The 25,557-nt window shown below is 41.0% G+C and overlaps 1 pseudogene; it reads left to right on the top strand.

The window, feature by feature from the left end:
• The window catches only part of LOC149197126 (ubiquitin carboxyl-terminal hydrolase 6-like), a 35,924-nt pseudogene extending 10,603 nt beyond the window's left edge, over nucleotides 1–25,321 (top strand).
• The last annotated feature ends 236 nt before the right edge of the window (nucleotides 25,322–25,557 follow it).

Below are 25,557 nucleotides of genomic sequence, written 5' to 3'. Positions count from 1 at the left end.
TTGAGCAGTTTCTGGTGGAGAACTTCTGTGAATTGCTGTGGTTTGTTAGCCTTGTTCCTCTAGGGGTAGGAACATGTTTAGGGACTTTGGATCCCTTAGATTATGGAAATTTCATGCTCAATGCTGTAAGGCACAAAAATGTCTATAACAGTTGCCCCCTAAAGTATGAGGCCGTTTATCGGGTGAAATGCTTTATCCAGGAGGGTCCGAAGTTCATCCAATGCTGGGAGGAGACCTGTAATAAGATACAATACAATACATTATTTTTCATACTGCTTTCATGATCTAGCTGAGGCGGGCATTCCCATGCTCAGCTTTATAAATTTATTTCTCTGTACATAGAACAGACAATCGTCTGATGGTAGACTGATAATTTTGATGAAATTATCATCCTTTGAGTAGGATGATTATCTGCTGCAATGATGTACATGTCAATGTCTTTATTTTTCCTGAATATATATCGCAGCCCGGATGGATGAAACTAGATCCGGGGTCTTCAAACTCGTTCGATCTTCACTCTAAGTACAAGTCGATCCATGTGAGAAATGTTCTGAAGTCGAACATGGAAAGACATCGCTTGACTACCGGTCAATGAGGTAAACCGTTAACAAGCGCGAGAGGAATCACCGATAATGATAATGACCCTCAAGGTACTGCAGTACAATTCACGTGGTGTGAATAAAGGACTTGGCGTCGAACACCACGCAAAATCTTCTGGTCGAAGGTCATTGATGTATACCTGTCGCCGGAAGTGAGAAACTTGCCATTGAGGCATGCAAGCTTCAAAGTACTGAAGGGGTTGTTCCTAGATCAACTTCTTGGATAATGAGCTGATGTCGACAAGAAGCGATCCATCAAAGGAGGGCCTTAATGTATCCCACATCAGTGACACAGAACGAAGCTAATGATTTTGATGGAGGTGAAAACGATCTGTGACATATGATTCAGGGTGGCGGTCATGAAAGGATGAAGGATAATGTATGGCAGTGGATGGGACACGGTTGACTTTTCTGAACGACTTCTCTTGAACATATGGCGACACTGATGCGATGGATTGGTAGCATTACCCCAAATATGGATGGTATGGCGAGACCATGGTGATGTGACCGGTGAATGAAACAACCCAACCCGATTGTGGCACGGAGGAAAAGTGTCATGTTCAAGAGCGACTTGCTACCATCAAAGTTTTCTTTAGTTTCTCCCAATTTTTCCCCAGTCATTGCTGACCAGTACCTCTTTATTTTTGTCAAGCTTGAGGAGGATAACATATGCTTGTTCTATAACCTGCCCTTCGGGCAAGCCCATCGCTATGTTTTAACGAGCCTAGCGATAGTGAAACTCGTTCTCGTCTAAAGACAAGTTTGTCGCTATTTAATGATTTTAACGAGTCTAACGACAAAGATAACTCGGTCCTTTTCATTTTTAGAGATTCTGAAAAGGTACATAAAGTTAACTCCAAAAGTCCTTTTTCGTCATCTAATCCCTTTAGTCCGAAAAAGTATAAAACAATACAGAAGGGATGATTTTTCGATAGTTTTAACGAGCCAAACAAAACAAGCACTCGATCTTTTTGTGCAATAATCCCTCAGGTCCAAAAAGATTAAAATCTAGAGGAGGGATAGCACTTCTGGTCGCTTTAATGAGCTGGAAGGCCAAAACTCGGCAATCTTTTCATATTTTACAAGTCAGTTGAAAAGAGCTTAAAGAAGACTCGTCTTTTTAGGAACGAGTGATAAACAGGGTTAGCAGCTGATTCCAGGTACAGGTTGGAATTTTCCAATCACGGCAGTGTCACAAGGATGGCTAGGTGAAATCACTCTTTGGAGGTGAACGATCGGCCAAATGAAAAGTGGAGGTGACGGTGCAAACACGACCAAGGCTTTAATGGCTGATAAGGTTTCATTCACAGTGGTTATTTACCGGGTAGTGGTTCATTTTTTATTTTAAAATGAGCTTAAATGATGGTGGAAACACTTGCTCATTGCTTATTTATTTTTTAACGAGCATGAAGTCCGCGTTAAAACTGCTCGGATCTTGCGTTTATTTTTTAACGAGCATGAACTGTGTGCTAAAAATGCTCGAATATATGGTCAAATTTTGATTTTTTACCATAACTAGCTTTGCCCTTTCAAAGATAGTACTGTATCCTCAATTGCTACATCAAACTAGTTAGAAATGAATAACATTTGCTTGAAAATGAGATTAAAACCCTAATATTTCGCTTTGAACAACATAAAAAGCAATTAAAAAGTGTTTTTACCTCTCATTTTACCATTTCATTTGAACTTGGTTTGTTGGAGCTTTGGAGGTGCCTCCTCCCCCTTGATTTTCACCAGCTGATTTCGGGAGATTCTGTGGACGATTCTCGGCGCCGTCTAGACCAGGTAGGAGCTGAACCCTAGCTCTTTCTTTTCATGGTTTCATTTTTCCATTCTGTGCCTGTTTTCCTATCTCCCTGAGCACCTGGGGTTTTGTTAGGGCGCTCTGCCATCAGCGCAGCTGGTTCACTCGAAACCTGCGCTGAATGTCAAGCTGCCTGAAGGTAGTTTGACCTTCAACGTAGGTGGAACACTGGCTAGTTGCGCTGGGCACAGAAATTTGGTTTTGTTGCACAGTTTTTGATGAAAATTTTGCCAGTTTCTCATCAAATCCAGGATCTTACTCTTTCTCTTGTTTGTTTTGCAGGGACCTTTGAGCAAAATGACCCTTACATGGCGAGAATGAGAACATGAAGAAGAGGACATGATTGCCCTCCATGACCTTGTCACGGTGAACGCGCTGCGGAACTGTGGCCTGTTGAAGTTCTTCCGTATCTCTAGTATGAGAGCACAGATCTCCTTACTGCAGTATATGCTTGATGCTTGGGATCCTATCAACTAAGTATTTCAGATTAGGGGCAAATCTATCCCCCTGACCATAGTAGACATTTACTTCTTGACTGGCTTGTCGAGGCGGGGTGCTCCCATTTCTTTGTCAGGTTCGGCCCGAGGGAATGACTCCGTGAGAGATTATGTCTGCCAGTATTGCAGGGAAGGATCTCAGCCGAGCAGAGATGGCAAGGTCGTTATCCGTGAGATTACTGACAGGTCTCTCAGGTCCATTCTGTATACTATTGGTAGGATGGCCGGTAGCGCATCTCTTCATGTTGCCAACAGATCCTATGTGCAGCATGCCTTGGAGTGTCTCCAACCGAAAGTATTCAACTGGTGTGATGCAGTACTTCTTCAGATGAAAAGTCAGTTGACCAAGGTAAAGGATGGGAAGTTGAAGAACTTTGGATTTGGTTCTATTTTGACTGCCTTTGACTTGGAGAAGATACCACTGATGCAGCCTCAGTATATTGCACTCGACTTGCCTTCTCCTACTGAGCCACGCATGCAAAGATGGGTTGATCACATGTCTAGGCATGCTGGTCAATCTCAGATTTCTTTCACAGATATCTTCTTCAGGTGGTTCGAGCGTCAGGAGATGGTCTATTCCGAGTATCCATATGTTGGCATGGATTTCCGATGCGATCCGGATTTGGTACTGCCAGATGGCGAACAGTGGGGCGCTATTGGTAAAATCTTCGACCATATCACTGTTTACTGTTTCTATTTATAATTTCCTTGTGCTTTATTCTATCAAGACTTTAATCAAACTCATGTGTGCATGCAGATGTTGGTCCTGTTCGTCCAGCAGTTCGCCCGAGAGCGCCAGTCGCTGCCCCAGTAGGGGAGACTGCTAGGAGGGTTATTCTTCGCGACCTTGACGTGGCCGAGACCCTTACAGCTGTGCAGGAGTAGGTTGAGAGCCTTACTCTTGGCATTCCAGATGTACGGATCGACGAGTTACCTTTACAGTTGCAGCGGCATACTACTGGTGTGCCTAGACGATGGACTCGTCTCTTGCGCATGATTGCACAGGCCGTGACGTGCTATCATGAGCATCACTAGGCTAGGGTGCCCCCTAGCATTTTTGAGTTTTCGGGTCATGCGACCAATTTTTGTCTTGGTTACAGAACATTATGTGTAAACGATAAACAGCTTTTATATATATATTTTGATTTTCGGGGTTTATTCCGGTTGAGTTATATGATCCACTTGTACAACATTGATGATGCATTTCTTTTTATAAATGTCGCAAATGTCTATCTAACACATAGTTTGCTAATGAGTCGGTTAATGTGTTTAAGTTTCTGGAAATATGTTGGTATTGAATTAAATCAAACTATCTTTCCAAAATCTTAACCCTTAGAAACATACGATAAATAGCTGGATTGCGGATGGAATATATACCATTGAGTTGTAGTATCACGAGTTGTGAGTCTAGCCTGACGATTAGTCGGCGTATACCATGGGTGATGGCATCAAAGAGTAGTTCTATCAACGCGCTATACTCAGCGATATTATTCGTTGATTGCCCAATACACACACCTCTGAAACTTACTAACTCGCCGCTTGGATAAAAAATGGCCCAAGCCGCGGAGGACAGGTTCCACTAACTACGACTCGCTCCGTCAGCATATCCCACACATGTCTCAGAAAGGTTTGACATCTACAATAAATGTAAAAAGGTGGATTACTCGACCAAAACAAACTCTTTAGCGAAAACAAAATACAACAAAAGCATACACGTTACTATTTAAGCATAGTAACGCTTAAGGTACAACCCATTGCGAGATTGCGCCAGTGGAATTCTGTCATAATCCATTAACTCGTAGGCTCCTTTTGCTAACAATCGTTTAACAATATAGGGGCCCATCCATAAAGAATTAAATTTACCTGCTCCCAATTTGTCAGATTCTTGGTCGTAAAGCAAGACCAAGTCACCTTCTGAGAAGACACGGGGTTTGACATTTTTGTCGAACTGCGCCTTGACTCTTTTCTTATGGGCTTTGTTAGCCAAAGCGGCATCATGACAGGTTTCATCCAATTGGATTAATTCCAAGAAACGGGTCTCTTCTTCTGAAGTTCCGGGGAGGAGATCAATTGCGAGTTTAAGAGACGAAATTTCGCACTGGACTGGTAAGACTGCTTCCAGGCCATACACCAGTTGGAAAGGTGTGAACCCGGTCGCATTTCTTACTGATGTTTGGTAAGCCCACAAGGCTGAGTACAGGATTAGGTGCCACCTTCTTTTGTGAACCCCGATCATCCTTTGCAACATACGCTTCAGGACCTTGTTGATCGCTTCAACTTGTCCGTTCGCTTGCGGATAATATGGGGTAGAGCTGTCGTGAGATAGCCCTAGCTTGGCAGCTAATTCAACCATCATGTGATTGTGAAAATGCGATCCATGATCTGTAACTATAGCCTGTGGTACGCCGAACCTGGCGACTACATGATTGAAAAAGAAAAGGGCAGCTGTTTCACTAGTGTTATCTAATGTAGGCATCGCCTCGGCCCATTTGGTAAAATAGTCAACGGCGACTATGATATACCCATGCCCCCCGGTCGAGGTGGGGTTACATTTCATGAAATCGATGCCCCATTTGGCGAAAGGCCCAACAGCAACTATTGGCTGTAAAGGTGCGGGTGGTTTTCTGCTCGTAAGATTTTTTGTGCTGTTGCATATGCAGATTGATGCCCCCCACACGCGCCCGAATGACACTCATTCAGGGCTTTTTCGGCCTCCTCATGGGTGAGGCACCTCCTCAGAACTGTATCGATACCACGACGGTAAAGCGTATCACCGACGATCATGTAGTCTTTTGCTTGGTATCGTATACTTTTCTGTTCAGAGTGCGAGGTGTTAGGCCTGAAATTTTGGGTTTGGAGATAAATTATGATATCTCCATACCACTCATTGCTTGTGGATATCAGAAACAAATTCTCGTCCACGATTGATTCTTCGGATGTTTCATCGTTGGACGACGATGGGAGATCGCACAATAATTCTGCGAAAACTAGAGCTTTCTTTGATTTGGATTTTACAAATTCCAGATCAAACTCTTGAAGGATTGCTATCCATTTTGAATATTTGCCCCCCAGCAACTGGCGCGACAGTATATAAGTCATGGGGTTGCAATATGATAAAATGGTAGTTTTCCGAAAGAGGACATAATGTCGAAATCTTTGAATCGCTTGAACAGCTGCAAGCGCTAGTTTTTCAACATAAGAGTATTTGCTTTCTGTATCATTCAAGTTTTTACTTAAATAATATATAGGGTGTTCAATTCTGTCGACTTCTTGAACTAAAACCATCGCAATGGTCGTATCCGCTGCAGCCAGATACAGGTTAAAATCTCTTTGATAGTCTGGGGCATACATTAATGATGCTTTTACTAGAGAATCTTTCAGAGCATCAAAGGAGGCTTGCGCCACCTGATCCCAGACAAAATGTACATCCTTTTTCAAAAGAAGAGTATAACCTTTAGCAAGTTCTGCGTAATTTGGAATGAACCTCCTCAGAAAGTTTGCTTTCCCTTGGAGTTTCTGAATCTGAAGCAAATTTGAAGGTGGAGGCAAATTAATGATTGCCTGAACCTTGCAAGGGTCGAGACGAATCCCATCCTTAGAGACTACAAAGCCAAGTAAACGACCAGAACCGACGCAAAATACACATTTGTGTGGATTGAGTCTTATCTTGTAGTGTCGGCAACGTAGAAATATCACTCTTAAATGCTGCGGATGATCAGTCCGCTTTCGTGAATGAGCCGGAAGGTCGTCGAGATATGGTTGAACGATGTTCTTGATGTCATGGAAGGCATAATTCATTGCCCTCTGAAACGCCGCCCCTGCGTTCTTTAAACCAAAGGGTAATTTTCGATAAGCGAATGTGCCCCACAGACAAATGAATGCAGTCTTTGACTGGTCCTGTGGGCGGATATTTATTTGATTATACCCAGAAAATCCATCCATGAATGAAAAGATTTCACATCCGGCGCATTCATCAATTATCTGGTCGATGAAGGGTGTAGGGTAGTTGTCTTTTGGACAAGCTTGGTTTACATCCCTATAATCGACAGACACTCTAATTGTCCCTTGTTTCTTCATAACAGGGACAATATTCGATACCCAATCGGTTAGAGGAACCGGGTAGATGAAACCAGCATGGAGAAGCTTTTCAATTTCTGCTTTAATGGCAGCGGCTTTCTTGGGGTGCACCTGCCGAAGCCGTTGTCTTACTGGTTTGACATCAGGATACATCTTAATTTCATGTTCAACGATGCTCGAGTCAATGCCTGGCATTTTATCATATGACCAAGCAAAGACATCTCTGAACTCGCGAAAAAGAGCGTTATATATTTCCAGTTCTGAAGGAGAACAACCTTTGCCGACATAAATATTCTCTACAACATTTGTTTTAGTCGAGATATTTATGGCTATAGTCTCTTCAATATTGGATAAGTTTCGCTCGAAATCCACCGTATTTACAGTATTTGATAGGAATTCAAAAACTGAAGGGTGATAAAGGTCATGTTGAGTATCTTCTTCATAATCTGGAAGAAGGGAACGATGGTGGCAATCATTCCACGGTGCCCCCTCAATCAACATTGATTGCAGGATTCCTTCGTCAGTCCTATGCACTTTCGACCAAGGATCTAATGGGGTACCATATTCTATAGACCTATCTACCCAAACGCTTGACGAGCGTTGACTTGGGTTCGCCTCCCATGCCAGAAACATTGATTGCTACAATATTTCTATTGGGCTTGGGGGCAAAACCATTGCATGATCCATGTTGATATCGTCTTCTGAGATCTTCGTTGAAGATATCATGTTGCAGGATACTACCAATGCTATTTCTCCTATATAGATTGGAGGCGGAAGTGCGAAAGTTCCCATTAATGTGGGGTCTTTCAGTAGGCCTACTCCAATATCTTGAAGCGAATGGTTGCTTCCATGGATCATGGGAATGCTTCCTGTAACTTGTGAACCATTAGGGAGGAAGTTTTGTTGGTCGACGATCGTAATCCCTCCTTGAAAAGGGAATGTGATCTTCCTAAAATATGTCGACACTACAGCTACCATGGCATATATCCATGGTCTTCCCAGTAGGATGTTGTAGTCAAGATTCCCATCGATGACTTCAACATCTATTTCTATTGTTTTTCCCCCTAGTTCAACCTTCAAGTTATTTAGGATACTGTACAGGGTATATGTCCTACCGTCGAATGCTTTCAATGTCGTCGAAGATCGCGACAAGGTCGGAGATCCTAAAGTTTTCCAGCAACTCATCGACATAATACATGTAGATGCCCCCTCACCAATAATTGTTTGGTGAACAGTTTTGTTGAGGGCTTTCACTTGAATAAGGAAAGCTAGTTGAGCTGGTAACTGAGGATTGTATCCTTTGTGGTCGCAGGATACAAGATTGGAATCCTTAGGATCAACCCCACCAATGGCTGATAACAAAGCCTGCCTTTGGGATGGACAATTTTGTAGTACTTCAAGAGTCGACATAGTGGATGGCGATTGGGCCAAATCTTCCACTATGTTATAATGCTGCGGCTCTGGCGCGAGGATTAAATGTCGACTTGTGTACTACTCCCTTTGGCAGTTTTATTGTTAATTCAAGAATGATGGGCAGTACAACTTCTGTCGAAGTTGTTGTCGAACTACTAGGTTGATCTTTACCTTTGTCGTTCGACAGCTGCGGATTCCCGTAATCCTTGTTCCTTGTCGAAATCAAAGCATCATCCTGTTGTTTGGAGATCGACAACATTAGCATTTGCGACGGGGAAGCATTTCCACTATCAACCAGATTTTGACCTGGATTGGGAAACGGATCAGTTAACAGAGCTGAGGTTTGCGAACTTTTGAAGAACCTCTTAAGCTCAGCTCTGTATGGATAATCGGCTGTCCAATGATCTTCGTCACATATTATACATGGACTTTTTGGTTTCCCTTTCCGAGGAGGGTTTGAAGAATTTTTTCCGGGAGATGACTCACCTTGTTTCTTCTTCTTTCCTTTGTTTTTCTTCTTCTTGCTTCCTGGTTGATTGGTTTCTTTGCCTTTATCTGCTGATACGACATTTACTTCCGAAGCAAGAATTTCATCTTTTGCATTTTGATCTGAAGTCTTACGGACTTTCTTAGACGAAGCCTTTGTCGATTTCGCGTTTGCCATGCCAATCACACCATCGCCGGCATGAGAGTCACTATTTGATTTAGGAGGAGGAGGAATTGAGAATTCCGGTCTAGGGGCGTCAGGTATTTTGTCGTAGAGCGTGCCAGACTGAGTGTAGACTAAGTCTAGATATTGTGCACGAGCAATAACTTGCTCCTCCATTACGACTCCCCCCTTGGCCACATCTTCCCTTATGGCAGGAATTAACGACTTGATAAACCATTCAGCTAATAGCTGATCGGGAACGTACGTTTTCACCATCCTACGACGACGATGCCACTCATGTATATGATCGGATATATGAGTGGCTGTTGTCTGTTTGAAGTTGTATAAGATTTCTGTTCCCGTTTCATACCTTATCGGTAATTGAAAGTGGTTTAAGAAAGTCGTGGCTAGGGAGCTGAAATTGTCGAACGAGGCTCTAGGTAATTCAATATACCATTTAGCCACTGGACCCGTTAACGTCCTCTAAAAAAGGCGAAGCCTTATCGAATCATCGTTCAGGGTGTTTGATGAACACCACAGATGAAATGTCATCACGTGATTCGATGGATCTTCACTTGGATTTCCATTAAATTTAGGAATGTCTGATGGAAGTTTGTGAGGAATCGCTGGCCACCAAGGGGCGTAAGCAATTGGATCGTTTGTTAACCGGTGTAAATCGGGTAACTCTAAAGTTGCCACAAATGGTAACTGTTGATTCAGGTTAGGTGAAGCGTACCCAGGATACGATGGAATTGCCTGAGCAGTGGGCCTTTGCATACCAGCATAATGTAATTGATGTTGTTATGATTGATACGGCTGGTGGACTTGACCACTGTAAAGTGGTTGGTTTTGACCGTTTTGAATGTACGGTTGTCCACTATTCGCAAATATCTACTGCTCAGAACCTTGGTACACTTGCTGGAATTGTGGTTGTTGGTATTGCACCAGCCATGGTTGTGAAGCCATGTTCTGCTGCGCTATACTAACCGGCGGACCAAGATGTGGGGTAATTGTACCCGTTTGGACCTGTGTCGTCCCACCAGTTGGCGATTGTGGTTGTGTCACAGGGTCAAGGGGCTGTTGCATTACAACCTGAGAAATCTGAGGCTGACATACAACAGTCATCGTTTGAACTTGTGACACTGTTACAATAGCTGGTGTTGTCGGGATGTTTGACATAGGTACACATTGTTGCATAGAATACACAACTCTTGGTTGTTGGGGTAGCATAGGTACCCAACCACTTGTCGTAATTCCTGTATAACCTGAATACTGTTGTGAACTCCCGTATGGATACCCTCCCGGAGGGGGTAACGAAAGGGCATACTGCCCCCCATACGGTGGCAATCCGGAACTCAAGGGGATTGTTTGCCCTTAGGGACTGGATGGCCCAAATTGACCTCCATAGGGATCAATTTGACGAGTCTCAACATAAGAGTTGCCGGATATTATTCCGGAGGAACAAATTGGAACAGACCACACTGTCGAAATAGTCCCTGGGTGGACTCCTTCTAGCGGTTGCGAAATAGTTGGGACAGATGGTACGCCGGCAAACATTGTCGGAGTGATGGCAGGGAGTTCTGCTGTCGCTGTATCATTCGACATAGTCCTAGATGTTGACGGTTGTTCAGACATTTTGAGTCTATCCAATATATTGCCTAGCGATTCTACAGGAACTTCCACTGGGGATAGACTAACTTTTGATGTAGAAGGAAATAGAGTGACCCCTACTCCAAAATGCGTTGGAGTACTTGCTTGCGGATCTTCTACAATTTCCTCTATCGCAATCAAACCAGGTGGAAGAGGAAGACCGTCAGGTCCGTAAAATATTTCTAGTGCCGAAGAAGGGGTTGATTCGACAGCGACAGTTGTTTGAGGAGCAAGACTCTCTGAACCGGTCACAGATGGAACTGGTTCAGTAACGCAAGTATTTGCTCTCAGACTAGGATCAGTGTCACTGTCCCTCTGTGACTGTTGAAATTCTTCAATAGAGACAGGGTTTCCAGAAATGTTTGGAGTAACCGGAATCTCAGATGTTGTTGGAACACTTGTTCTAACTTTGATAGGAGATTTCGAACCGGTTAAATGAGTTCACTTTTTCCGTACTGTTTTCGATTCCGGAGACAAAGACGGTTGACTCGTAAGCCTCCACGAACGATGGGGTTTCAATTGAATTTCTTCCACGATTGCGGATTACTCGATCAACCAAAATACTAAAAGGGGAAAGTGTGTTTCCGAATTGAATGAATTTTCAGACACTTTAGACACAACTTGCTTTTTCACTTTTAAAGAGTCGAGAAAAAGCTAAAGATGACTCTAGTCTCCTTCGATGTTTTAACGAGCCCGAAGTGACAAATGCTCGGATGGACTTTTTATGTTATAGAGTCTGAAAAAGGCCAAAAGAAACTGCTCCGGAGTTCTAGGCAGAGGGTGTGCCAAACTTTTCGCAAAACCGCAAAATACTTTTTAAGGTACGGGCGGTTGATCTTCCTAAATTCTATGTTCAGTGCATTGCGATCAGTAGGGCGGCCGACACGGCTTCCTAAGGATAAAGGTTTTATGCCTATAGGGGTCTCCCAATATATACGCGACGGTACGTGGGAGCACAATCCGTACTGGCGCTATCGTCCCTCAGGAGGAATCACCCACCTTCAACGAGATCGACAGTCACCAGGCTTTACAACGCCGGAACACGTCTCTAGCCTAGACCTCTATGTTGTGCGTTATGTTGCAAAGCGTTGTTAAGTTCATTCAATTTATTTTAAGTTGATCTTTTTAGAAGTTTGCCTTTCTGGATCACCATGAGATGTATGATACAATTCCTAAATGCAGTCTAAAGATGATAAACAAGCTTTATATCTTTTCAACTTTGAAAATCCTAGCTACTAAGGGAAAAGAAAGACACCATCTTTTCTCAAAGAGCAATCAGCACACTCTAATGCACTTTTCCTAAATCAAACATGCAAACTATCAAAATGCAAATGCACAATGCAGGTGTTTGTTTTCCTCTTTCTTAGTATTGATGCCTACAGAGAAAGCTTTTTGTACAACTTTGAATTTGCTTTTAAATGACAAGTACAAACAAGTTTATTTTTTCGAAATCAGAAAGGGTAGAAGAGATTACAACACTTTACGACTTTCGAAATGAACACTTGTTTCGACACTTAAAAAGACAAAATCAAACCAATAAGCAAAAGCAAATGTATAATCAACTGTAAACAGCCAATGAACTCTCTCCTAAGATCACAATCAACAGATCTGAATCAAGGGCTACAGGATGATTATTTCACTTATGCAAAGGAAAACTGTAAATGACGCCACAAACACATAAAAACACTCACAATTCTTTTTGTACAAAAGAAGGCGGAATTTAAGCAGAGAAAAGGAGTTATCAGACTGGTACCTATGCTGGTTACAGGCTGCAAAAATCAGAGATCAAAACAGGGCAAAACAGAGCAGAGAACCCCAGCTGCACAAGGCCAAACTGGATCAGCGCAACCTCAACACTGGGGTTTTGACATTCAGCGTAGGTAGCCTTCACGGGACCTGCGTTGAAATGCAGAACCTCTTCACAGGGGTCACGCTGAAGAAGAAACGACAGTTTCTCACTGGGTTCTGGGTCACAGATTGCTAATTAATCTACTGTTTCAGGCCAAATAAAAGCAACAAGCAAGGTACAATCATAGGGATGCTTTGAGGGAGTACTAAGATCTATCACAAAGGATCATCAAATCATTTGTGAGTCCATCATTCAGATCATAGACAAATCCAGTGATTGGATCAAAGCAGCAACTGTCTACTTTGCATATGAGAATAGCAGATGTAGTTCGATTGTTGCTGTTGAGTCTATGAAACAAACAATGATAGAGACACAAATAAAATGACTAAACAAGTCTCCCCAGCGGAGTCACCAATTTGTTGTGGGGAAAAATGCCTATGCAGGACGATCCTATCCACCTAAGGTGTGACAGTGCCTTAGCAACAAACAGAGACAGCTATTCTAGTATTCTTCCTTTATGAATTAAGAATGAAGAGAGGTGGATGGACTAACCGGTGTCTTCCGTTTGTCCCTCGGTCCGGTTTCTCTTCTCTTTGGGAGTTCCCAGCTACTTGTCTTCTCGCTCGCCCAGCTTCAACAGGTCTCTACAAGATCACAAGAGAAGAACACTACACAAAGACATAGATTCATAATCATAACTAGTTCAGGATTAGAAGTAAACTAAACATACTAATGCAATCATACATCAAAGATACATCAGTATATAGGAGAAACCAAGATAGCTTTATTGATGAATAACAAGGTTCAGTAAGAGATACAACCCAGAGGGCTCCAATCCAGCATCTCCTTCCCAGCAAAATGGAATTCCTATCTTCACCTCCCTTCAAAGCATTAAGCACCCAATGATTCCAATCTCAAACCAACAGCAATTCTTTGCAATAACAAAATTCCACCCTCTAGATCTCATGGAGGAGAGATCTATATATAGATGTTTGGAGAGAGGATGAGTCAGCTTGAGATCTGACTAGTGTCCTCTCCCTCTGTCAGTTCTTGATTCCACTTGGAGGTTCTTGCTTCCACTTGGAGATTTGGAACCTCTTACTCATCATAGTCGAATTCCCTGAGGCAAGTGTCATTGAGGAAGATTTTGGAAGCTTCCTGGGTTTTGACACCTTGTGGAATGAACTTGCCACATGTCAACTCTCGCTCAGCGCAGGTAGCCAGTGTTGGCTTTGACATTCAACGCAGGTAGCCAGTGTTGGCTTTGACATTCAGCGCAGACAGCTAGTGGAGCCACTGAATTGATCCTGAATTGACTTGTTTTGGACTCTAGTTCGTAATGGGGCAGTGACGCCACCCGTAAAATATTTGCTGCAAGGGGGGTCCAGGGGGGTAGTGCCCCTAAAGCTAAAAATAGATGTAAAATTTCCTTGTAAAATGTTGTAATTTTGTAGTCAATCTGGGCCATTCATTAGGTGGAGATCTGAAAGTAGAATTTATGTTTAATTTAGGGATTTTTGCCCTAGAAGGCAACCCCTCGCTATAGATGAGGGAATTGTATTGCGTCTAAGTAGATCGATATTCTCAGTGAGGAAGAGAGAGGATTTTGAGAGCGAAGATGGAATTACAACAAATTTTTTGTAGGTTGTATCTCTTTAGTTTTCTAAATAATATAAAAAGAAGGATTGGGTGAACCACTTATATCCGTGTATCTCTTGTTTTATGCCTTCTCTGTGTTTATATTTATGCAATATTTTATGTGTTCCATTGCTCCATAATATGCAATTTTCTAACAATTGATATCAGAGCCGAAGGCCTATTTGGCTAATAAACTCATAGGAGAGAAGGGTTCCTGGTTCGAGTGGGAGCAAGGGCGGAAGATGGTAGGTTTAGGGTCAAAAAATTTAACGGCCAAAACTACCAGCCGTGGAAGATGCAAATGGAAGATTATTTGTATCAGAGAGATCTGTACCAACCATTGAGCGGAAAGGCAAAGAAGCCGACGAGTATGACATACACAGAATGGGATATTCTTGACAGAAAGGCAGTTGGAATAATATGGTTGTGCCTAGCAGTGTTGGTAGCGTTTAATATTTCAAAGGAAACGACAACAGAGGGTTTAATGTCAACATTGTCCAAACTATATGAAAAACCCTCAGCCTCAAATAAGCTATTTCCTATGAAGTGTTTATTTAATATGAAAATGTTAGAAGGTGGATCTATTGCTGATCATTTAAATGAATTTAATACAATTACCAATCAGTTAAGTTCTGTAGGGGTAAATTTTGATGAAGTTGGGGCTCTGTTATTTTTGTGCTCATTGCCAAAAAGTTGGAATGGTTTAGTTATGCCTATTAGTAACTCTGTCTCTAGATCTAGTACTTTAAAGTTTGATGATGTTGTTGATGCAATCCTTAGTGAGGAAATGCGATGGAAAATCTTTGGTGAGACATCAGGTAATGCTTTGACTGCAGAGACTAGGGGAAGAAAAATGGAAAGAGGAAAGAGCCCGAGACATCGCAGTAAGTCAAGAAAAGGTAGATCCAAGTCCATATCAGGGATAGTGTGTTGGAAATGTGGGAAGAAATGACCCCTGAAGAAAGACTGCAAGTCTCGGAAGGGAAAAGAAGGAGACACGGAACAAGAAAACAATCATGAAGCGAATGTAACAGGTGATGTGTTGCAAGATGCTTTGATTCTTTCTTTATAAAATATTATTGATTCTTGGGTGGTAGATTTAGGAGCCTCATTCCATGCCACACCTGATAGGAAACATTTTCATGATTATGTTCAAGGAGATTTTGGACAGATTCGATTGGGTGATGATAAACCCTATAAAATCATTGGAATGGGTACATTTTTCATAAAACAACAAAATGGAAATCAATGGCTATTGAAGGAGGTAAGACATGTTATAGATCTGAAGAAAAATATTATTTCAATAGGGCAGTTGGGAGGTGAAGGTTGCGTGACTACTTTTACAGGTAAAACTTGGAAGGTCACTAAAGGATCCTTGGTAATAGAAAAAGGATAAAAGGTTGGTACATTGTATTTATGCAATGGTATTTCTAATTTTACTAATGCTTTAACCTCTACATGAGAAGATACGGCATTGTGGCATCATAGGCCTGGGTACATGAGTGAGAAGGGCATGCAGATTCTTCACTCAAGAAATTTGTTGCCAGGTTTGAAGCATGTTGATTTAAAATTTTGTGAGAATTGTGTTTATGGAAAATAGAAGAGAGTCAGATTCCTCAGAGTTGGGAATGAAAAGGAGTGAAAAATTAGAGCTGGTGCATACAGATGTATGGGGACCTGCTCAGGTATCATCTCTTGGTGGCTCTTGTTATTATGTTACTTTTATTGATGATGCAACTAGAAAAACCTGGATTTATTGTATTCGAAATAAATCTGATGTATTTGATACTTTCAAGAAATGGAAAGCTTTTGTTGAAAATGAGACAGGAAAAAGGTTGAAGTGTCTCAGATCAGACAATGGAGGTGAATATTGTAGCAAATAGTTTGATAGGTATTGTTCAGAGAATGGAATTCACAGAGAGAAGACAATTCCAGGAAAACCACAAGAAAATGGTGTGTCAGAAAGGATGAACAGGATAATCATGGAGCGTGCAAGGTGCATGAGATTGCATGCAGGATTGCCTTTAAAGTTTTGAGTAGATGTTGTATAGACTATTGTTTATCTAATAAACAGAGGGCCTTCAAGTTCCTTGGATGGTGGTATTCCAGAGGAGGCATGGACAGGTAAAAAGGTAAACTACTCATTTTTAAAGACTTTTGGTTGTGAAGCCTTTGTCCACATTAATAAAGAAAATAGAACAAAGCTTGAGGCAAAATAAAAAAAATGTACTTTTATTGGATATGGCGTTAATGATTTTGGTTATCGCTTTTATGATTATGAAAAACACAAAATCATTAGGAGCAGAGATGTCATATTCAATGAAAAGGTTTTGTATAAGGATTAGCTACAGAAAACAGAGAATACACAGTGCTTGAAGATATCATAGAAAAAGTGATGGTGCCTGAAAACATAATGATCAACATCCAGAAAAACAACCACAACAGCAACAAGCACCTCAAACACCTAAAAGTGGTGTTAGAAGATCTACAAGAATAAGTAGACCCCCTGAACAATACTCTCCTTCATTATATTATGTATTGTTGACTGATTATGGTGAACGAGAATGTTATGAAGAAGGAGTACAGGCAGAAATCAGGAAGAAGTTGGAGCAAGCCATGAAAGAAGAGATGAACTCCTTAGCACATAACCAGACTTAGGACTTGGTCAAGTTGCCTGCAAGTAAAACAACGTTGCAGAATAAATGGGTTTACAAGTTGAAGGAAGAAGATGGAGATAGAAAAAGCTATAAAGTTAGACTTGTGGTGAAAGGGTTTGCATAGAAAAAGGGTATAGACTTTGATGAAATATTTTCTCCTGTTGTGAAAATGACTTCAATCAGAACTATTTTAAGTTTAGTAGCAGCTGAAGATCTGCATGTTGAGTAGTTAGATGTAAAGACAACCTTTCTCCATGGGGATTTGGAGGAAGAGATATATATGCAGCAGCCACAAGGAAATGAGGTTAAGGGAAGGATAAACTAGTGTGCAGGTTGAAGAAGATCTTGTATGGCTTAAAACAGGCTCCAAGGCAGTGATATCTAAAATTTGACAGGTTTATGTCTGAACAAGGTTATACTAGATGTCACTTTGATCATTGGTTTATCTCAAAAGGAAAAATGATGGAAGCTATATTATATTGTTATTGTATTTAGATGACATGTTTGTTGCGGGTTCTAGCATGTAGGAAATAAATGTGCTCAAAAGAAAATTGGTGGACTAATTTGCAATGAATAATTTGGGTGCCACAAAACAAATCCTTGGTATGAGATTAACTAGAGATAGGAAGAATCGCAAATTAACATTGTCTCAAAGTGAGTACATAGAAAAGGTGTTGAAAAGGTTTAATATGCAGAATGTAAAACTAGTTAGTATACCTTTGGCTAGCCATTTCAAATTAAGTAAGGAGGAGTGTTCCCAGACTCAGGAAGAAATGGTTCATATTTCTAAAGTTCCATATGCATCAGTAGTTGGAAGCTTAATGTATGCAATGGTCTGCACAAGGCCTAATATTGCACATGCAATGGGAGTTGTAAGCAGGTACATGAACAATCCAGGAAAAGAACATTGGATGGCAGTGAAGTGGATTCTCAGGTATTTGAGAGGTACCAAAAATCAAGCATTATGCTTTGGTGGTTCAAACATTACTCTACAGTGATATGGTGATGCAGATATGGCGGGTGATAGAGATAACAAGAGGAGCACAATAGCGTATGTCTTTACTGTAGGTGTAAAAACTTTCAGTTGGGTCTCAAAACTGCAAAGTGTTGTTGCACTCTTAACAACAGAAATAGAGTATGTTGCTGCTACAAAGGCTAGTAAAGAAATGATTTGGTTACAAAGGTTTCTGGATGAATTGGGTAAGAAGCAGGAGTTGGGCAGGTTATACAGTGACAGCCAGAGTGCCATACATCTTGCAAATAAGTCTACATTTCATTCCAAGACTAAACACATATAGCTCAAGGACCATTTCATATGGTTAGCGTTGGAAGATGGATAGTTGAAGCTGGAAAAGATACACACTAACCAGAATCCTGCAGAAATGTTAACAAAAGTTGTAACTAGGGAGAAACTGAGAATCTACTCAGTTTAAATTGGTCTTCAAGTATGATGAAGAAGATGAGAAACAACTAGGTCTAAAGTGGATTCTTTGTTTAGCAAATGAAGCATCGGTCGAGTTGCTATAATCAGTATCCAAGTGGGAGATTGTTGGGTGTGGAGCCTGATTGTCTTCTATATTCAAAGGTATTGAGATCGAAGAGGGAATTACAACGGATCTGATGTAGGTTGTATCTCTTTAGTTTGCTGGATAAGATAAAAGGAAGGATTGGTTGTTTCTTTGTTGATGTAGCCCAAACTGGGTGAACCACGTATATCTGTGTCTCTCTTATTTTATGCGTTTTCCGTGTTTATATTTCTGCAATATTTTATGTGTTCCATTTCTTTGTAATATATAATTTTCTAACAGTAATTAGGTACCTTGGCACTCGTTGACATTAATGGTGAGTTTTCCTCACATTGGTTAACAACTTTTATTAATGACCGGTAATCCAATGACTTCTCTTCATGCTCGACAACACATTTATTTTCATGACTAGAATTGTACCATCGGGTTTTGTAGCAGGTGAGGACTAGTATATCATTTCATCATTTTGTAGCAGATACAATATATTTAGAAACAGAAATAAAGAATCCACTTTCACCACCTCATCCACCATTTATGCAACCAAGAAGCAGATGGAACTATACATTCTATTCCATGATCTAACAGCAACTACAACTTCTCTACATATGTAGAGTTTGTCCACTTCCTAGGTAAGTAAAGGTATGTTCTTTTCTAGCTTTTAATCATAGAATTCCTTAAATACTGAAATTATAATTTTTTGAAAATACTTCACCATATTTTCTTTCTCATATAAAATAAAACACTGTAAACACCTTTAGTTGGGGGGGAAGGGACATCCATTTATGATCACTTTTCATATCACTTCATTCCATTTCACTTCATTTCATCCTAACATACTTGTCATAATTGCTATGATTGCATTATGGTTCAAAATTTATGTGATTTGCAAATAAATACTAAATGATGAGCATATTATATGGATGATTCAAAGATGCATTGTTAAATATGTTCAAAGAATCTTGTTGCAACAAAAAAAAACAAGGTATTGAAACACAAGAACCAATGCCACTTAAAATTTGGTTGTCCCACAAGAACCAACCAAACATGTTGCAATTCAATGTATGACAATGATTACTTTGCAAAAAGAAATGAAATTGTCAAATGAAAAGTCTAAGGACAATTGATATAAGCGGAGATCATTCAAAAGAAAATCATGATTAAGCAATGCAGTAGATTTCGTACAAACATGTAATAACGTCAGTTGGGGGGTATGTAGAGCCTCCAAATGTATTCAAAATATCATCCACTTTCACCTTTATCACCACCATTTCACTCACATGTCACAACTCCATCACCATATAACCTTTCATTAGCCTTAATTTTCATAATCACATGGGTTCCATTTGTGTTTTCTAAAAGCTAATGATTTCTAGTATTTTAAGTGAATTTATGGTTAAGTCTTAGAAAAATGACATATACTTGCTAATACTTAAAAGTGGCTTGAGTTTCATGATATGTGTAGGTCATTTGGAAGCTTCCAAGGCACCCTTATGTGGCCTCCAATGCTCAAATTCTAGTTCCCTTCAAGATATGGAAGGAGATTTGGATAAACGTCAAAGAGGATATGTGTCTCATCATTACCTATTTGAATTGTAACTCTATGAGATTTTCTAGGGATCTAATGAGAGAATAGTGGATATCCATTAATGAGGTAGCTTCTTATGTTTTTGTATAAATAGGAAAGCCTCCTCCTTTCAAAGGCATGTGTAAAGTTGGAGATATTCAGGTGGAAAGTTAAGATTACTCATGTTTTGAATGGAATTCAGATTTAGCACCATTCTCATGAGTGATGTTCACCTTGATTGGTAATGCTTGCAATGGGAGCCTCTCAACTTTCCATCTCTCATGATTTTGGATTGGCCACCTATAATGTGTGAGATTTATCGTTTTTCATAGATTCAAATTTATTGCTTTCCTAGATTAAGATTTATTTCTTTCATATATTTTCCTGTGTGAGAGGTTAAGAGTGATTGTTTTTATTTTCTTTCATATCTTTTCCTGTGTGAGAGGTTAAGAATGATTGTTTTTTATTTCATTTCATTTCATGTGGTTTTGATTATTCATTTCATAGGATCCTGATTCGATAATGCACACATGATCCCTTAGAGTAGATCTCATTTCATGCAATTTCATTTCTGAAAGAGTGGTGCGCTTTTCAATTCCTGTAAGTGTGGTAGATTAAAATTTCAATTCTGTGTACTGTACTATAATTTATTTTGAATTGATTGTTGCATTAGAATAGGCGAATTTTATTTGTCGTTATTTGGTTTCATAGTTAGATTGATCTAAATTGGAAGTTAATTTCCAGCATATACAGTGCTCGCATGCTTCGCAAGTTTTACGAAACCCCCAGGTTAACAATTAAATGATAGGTAATCAGTTTGCCTCAACATTTTGGCATTGTTGCCAGCTATTGTAGTGGCTACAACCACCCTCCAAAATTCTACCTTAGCCTGGTTTGGAGCCTCCCTACCAACCTTACACAACACCTTGTCTTGCTTCTTCAAGTACTCAAGCTTCAGTGTCTTTCTTACACAAAAGCAGCTTGTCGATCACAGTTTGATCCTTTCCCCTCATAGGCTACTCACCCAGACTTGGTCCAACTACAGGTTGAGTAGTTTCCCCTTGAAAATTGCAGATATCTAGAGGGCAACCAGCCTTCCTTCCAAAAATTTTGCAATCCTCTGTGGCATCCTACTGGGCTCCAGGATTGCGCAATCCTGCCAGTTAATACTCCTAGCTGGATTTGCGTAAATTTCCTCAGTAGGGCTACTTAGCCCAGAATTTGTGCAAATCTGGGTAGAATTCAGCTGCTCTGCCGAGAAATTGCACAAAACTCCTAGGCAGTCAACCCAGCTTCCAGCTAGAAATGTGCATTTTTCCCAAGCAGTTGAGAAACTGCATGCATGAGTAGTCTGGTTGACCAGTTCCAAGCGGGACTAAGGAAACTTAAATTGCATGCATGCATGAATTTTTCTTCCTAAAATAGCAAGAGGAAACATGCAAAAGGCATCCCATGATTCAGAGAACTATTTTAGTAGTGGGAGGTTACATGCAAAGTTGTTTCAGAAACTTCCCTCTAAGTGTCGATTTTTCCTAGATTTTTAGCATGCGAGTCATGAGACAAAACTTATTTATTCGACACATCAGAGCTCATTCATTCACATCAATCTTGGAGCTCTAACATCCCACAGCACATCTAGGACTCTTCGACACATGCGGCTCAACATTTCACAGGCAAGTGGCCTCAACGTGTCCTTTTCAACATTTCTATCACTTTTTGTGTATTCTCTTGTGTGAGTGTTGTTTTCTTGATTTCCTTGAACACTTGCATGCATTTACATGTATTCTAAATTGTCATAGCTCTATTTCATTTTTTGTTTCTATCTCACTACTATCGCATGCATGAAACTATTTTGCACGAACGTTCGTCGAATTGGCGAACCGCCTCACCCACATGCATGTTGATCTATTTGTTGAATATTTCATTCATGTTTTGCATGCACTATCAATCACTTCTTCTATCACTTAGTGTCACCATGCAGTCACTGTCTTATTTCCTTTCAGTTTCCCTTCAGCGAGCCAGGCCAACCTTGGCCTGGACTCTAGCTTCACCAAGGATGCATTGCACAATCTAGGGAAGGACATCTCTGCCTTCTTCTCCAGAAATGCACAGTTATTCCTAGAACTGGTCTACAGGACTATTTTGCAGATTTCTGGAGGACAGTGACTGCTTGGCCCAAGAAATTGCACAAATCAATCCCTGGGCCCGTAGTCCTTCCCAACTAGAATTGCACATTGTGTAGTCCCATTAGCCAGCAACTAGACTGGATTGTGCATTTCGCAGATCCAACAGCCAGTTTTGCCTCCCAGGTAGTCCAGACTACCTTTTACATAGTTGCGGTAGCCATTCACCCAGCCTCCAAGAAAAAATTGTTCAATCTTGCTCATCATTTTCCCAGGTATGTGTTGTGTCGTTCCTCAGATTTGCTTTGTTTTCCCTGATATATTTCTTGTCATGCATGTTTCTTCTTTCCAAATATTTCAGGTGTTCATCTATCTCAATGGCTTCCAAGAGAACAGAATATCAGGACACTAATGGAGTTCCAACTAGAGCAGCAGTTGAGTAGGTGTCCTCTAGTCTGTCGATCTATGAAGATACAAAGTTGTATCTAGACAAGGACATCAAATTAAAATGGAAAGTGGTTAATGAAAAATTCACAGGCACTTTTGGGGAAGATCTCGAAGACCTTCAGGTGTACATGAACATTCACAAGTCTAGCTTGTACCAGATTGCGTACAGATACCCCGCATTCCCATGCGTGGACATGATACACTGAATCGTCTTTCACACTTGCCTCGAGACAATGACCTTTAGCAGTGTTAGTGGGACGAAGCTTCCGACCTTTTGGGCACAGGATTATGATGATCTGTATTAGATGGCAGAGCCCATGACTATCATGAGACCTCCATTTAGCTTGCCCAATAGTAGAGATAACTCTAGAGACATTCTAAAGGATTGTGTAAGGGAGCCAGCTTGTTTTAGGATGACACTCAACCAGATCTACAAGATGAATATACTGAGGAAGGCATACCAATACTTGTTCATATTCGCATGTCGTCTATGTGGCCAAGCAAGCACTAAAACATTTCCTCAAATTTGGGTGATCGCATTGGACCAACTGGCTAGACAAGGAAAACCATGCAATTGGTCCTGCATATTGGCTCAACAACTGAAGGAACAAGTCACGAAGGCTTGACAATCACCCAAAGGTATGCATGTAGAGGTTTGCATGTGTGCCTACATCCTAGATGTAGTCTATACCCGACATGAGTTCCCGGGCTTGGAGTGAACATGGTCATCGACAGAGACTGTTGTGAACACATATTTCAAGTTGTTGTCTGAATGCAGCTTCAAAGGATAATCATATGGCTATCCGACCATTTTGTCACCCCAGTGTACGGGATGATATTCGAACACGATCCACCCTACATGTTAAAGGAAGCAATGGAGGCATTATTAGACATTGCAGATTAGTATGCCTCACCGTTCGACACTTTCATCTTAATGTTTAGTGTGGAGAAGCCTCTGCATATTCTGCTAGAGTTTGCCTTGGACGTACTTGTCATGCAGGAATTAGCATATCACATCTTGACAGGATTGACAACTAGATTGTAGTAGAAGAAGAAGGCACTTGTTGGGTACCAAATCGGGTCATCTTTCTGTCCATTTCTACTATCCTTTTTTACCTTTTTGTACTCATTTACCTATGTTGTTATGTTAAATCTACAAGGTAAACACCCCTGATTTGTCCAATTGGAATATTTTAATTAATGAAGTAATTTTAGGGAGTCCTATCTATTCGTGGTACTAAAACACTTGTTTGAATGCAACTTGGAGAACAGGACCCCTCATTGCAGCACTTCACAATAGATCTGGTAATGGCCAGCCATCAGGAGGTCGCGAAGCTAGAGTCACGATTCCCCTAGAACTATTCTTGGACCTATTTTCCATCTCGGACATCTTGTTATGGTGCCGTTCCAACTGATGTGCATTTTGAAGAAACAGTTACCATGTTTCAGGGAGCTATGTTAATCTCCCTCGTTGTGTATAAAATGCAGATTGTTCCTGTGAATGGGTTTCTCCCATTGCTATTGTAATCATTTGCTACAGATTAATAAAGTACCATCTATTTTGCTGCTCCAATATTTTTTGTGACTAATGTAGACCTGATCAGAGAGCTGGGCCTGCTCTTCTGATCAGGTGTTGTGTCTCTGTGTGTGTGTTATTTAGTAGTTAAGCTTGTTGTTATAGTTATTTTCTGTTTATGAATATTCCTGGAGTTTCGTAATTAGTTTAATCTTATAGCCATGTTTTGAATCTTAACCCATGAACCCTTGGCCATAATAGATTACACGTTTGCCCCTGCATATACCTTGTGTGTTGCCTTGAAAGGATACACACCCGAATTGATAATTTAATGTTGGAATAGGGTGAATAGATCGTTCATACCTAGACACCAACATTTTGGCGCCGTTTCCGGGGAGGCTAACAAGGTGTAAACAACGATCCGGACCAACCAGAGGGTCAATCTCTCGTCTTGGGGAGAGAACGAGTTTTCTCACTCTGCTTCAGGTCCTAAGTGTAGGTATTCTTTCTGCTTGTTTATTTTTTCTTTTCTGTTTGATTTTGGGCCATTCTCTTGTCCTAGGGAGGGAGGAGTCTTTTGATGCCCTGCTCCAGGCCCTGAGCAAGATTTGTTTCTTTTTAACCCTTGTGTGTTTCTTTTTTGGGAAAAACCCTAGCTTTTACCCTGGGGAGGGAGGAGTCTTTTGACGCCCTGCTTCAGATCTGGAAGTATTAGGGCTCCCGTAGCATGTGTCTGTTTTTGGTTCTTGTTCCGGGGAGGGAGGAGTCCTCTGACACCCTGCTCTGGGCCTGAAACCCTAGATCCTTGTTTTGTTAGCTGCCTTTCTTGTTGTGAGTTCTTTCATCTTGGGGAAGGAATGGTCCTCTGACACCTTACTCCAGGATTGAAGCATTATAGGTTCATACTAAGACCCTCCATCATATCAACTTTTGTATGAACAAAGAATCAAATAAGAGGGGTAGAGGGAGAGCCCCAAAGAGGGGAGGACCAGATCTGGGAAGAAAAACCTATATCCAAAAGATCATAGCAAAGGTTGAATCAGAAGCATCCTCTCATGCAGCTACGAGACCAAGGGCAAGGAGAGTGAAGTCTGAGGGACAGACAATAGAGCAGCCAGTGCTGGCTATGGAATTCTCTGGTGATTCGACACAACCGATTCCTCTAGTGGTGGAAGAAGTATCTAGTAGTAGACCTCATTCGGAGAATCTTGTGTTGGTAATAGTAGAGGAAGAAATTGCAAGTAGGACATCGACAGGGTCAGACTGCTCCAGTAAGGGAAAGGAAGTTGTAGCTAAAGGGTCAAGCCATTAGGCCTCAGGAGAAGGAAACAAGGAAAGGTTTGCATCACCAAGAGACCGGGGAAGTGCTACTAAAGCAACTCGAGTTCCAGTAGTAAAGAATCCTCAGCCATCCTCCACAGAGCCTATTGAAATCCCCAACAAGTATTGGAAGATATTTATGGCTCCCACAACCTCCACCATCAATTTTCTGATCGAGGATCTGGGTGCTGGCGTGCCTACAAAGCCTATTCCATTGGCAGCCTTACC

Source organism: Pinus tabuliformis, chromosome 2_2, assembly GCF_031772625.1.
Source record: "Pinus tabuliformis cultivar Carrire ecotype Pingquan chromosome 2_2, CPIR1, whole genome shotgun sequence".
In the NCBI taxonomy this organism is placed as follows: Eukaryota; Viridiplantae; Streptophyta; class Pinopsida; order Pinales; family Pinaceae; genus Pinus; species Pinus tabuliformis.
The sequence above is the reverse complement of the archived record's forward strand: the minus strand, read 5'-3'. Positions and strand labels throughout refer to the sequence as shown.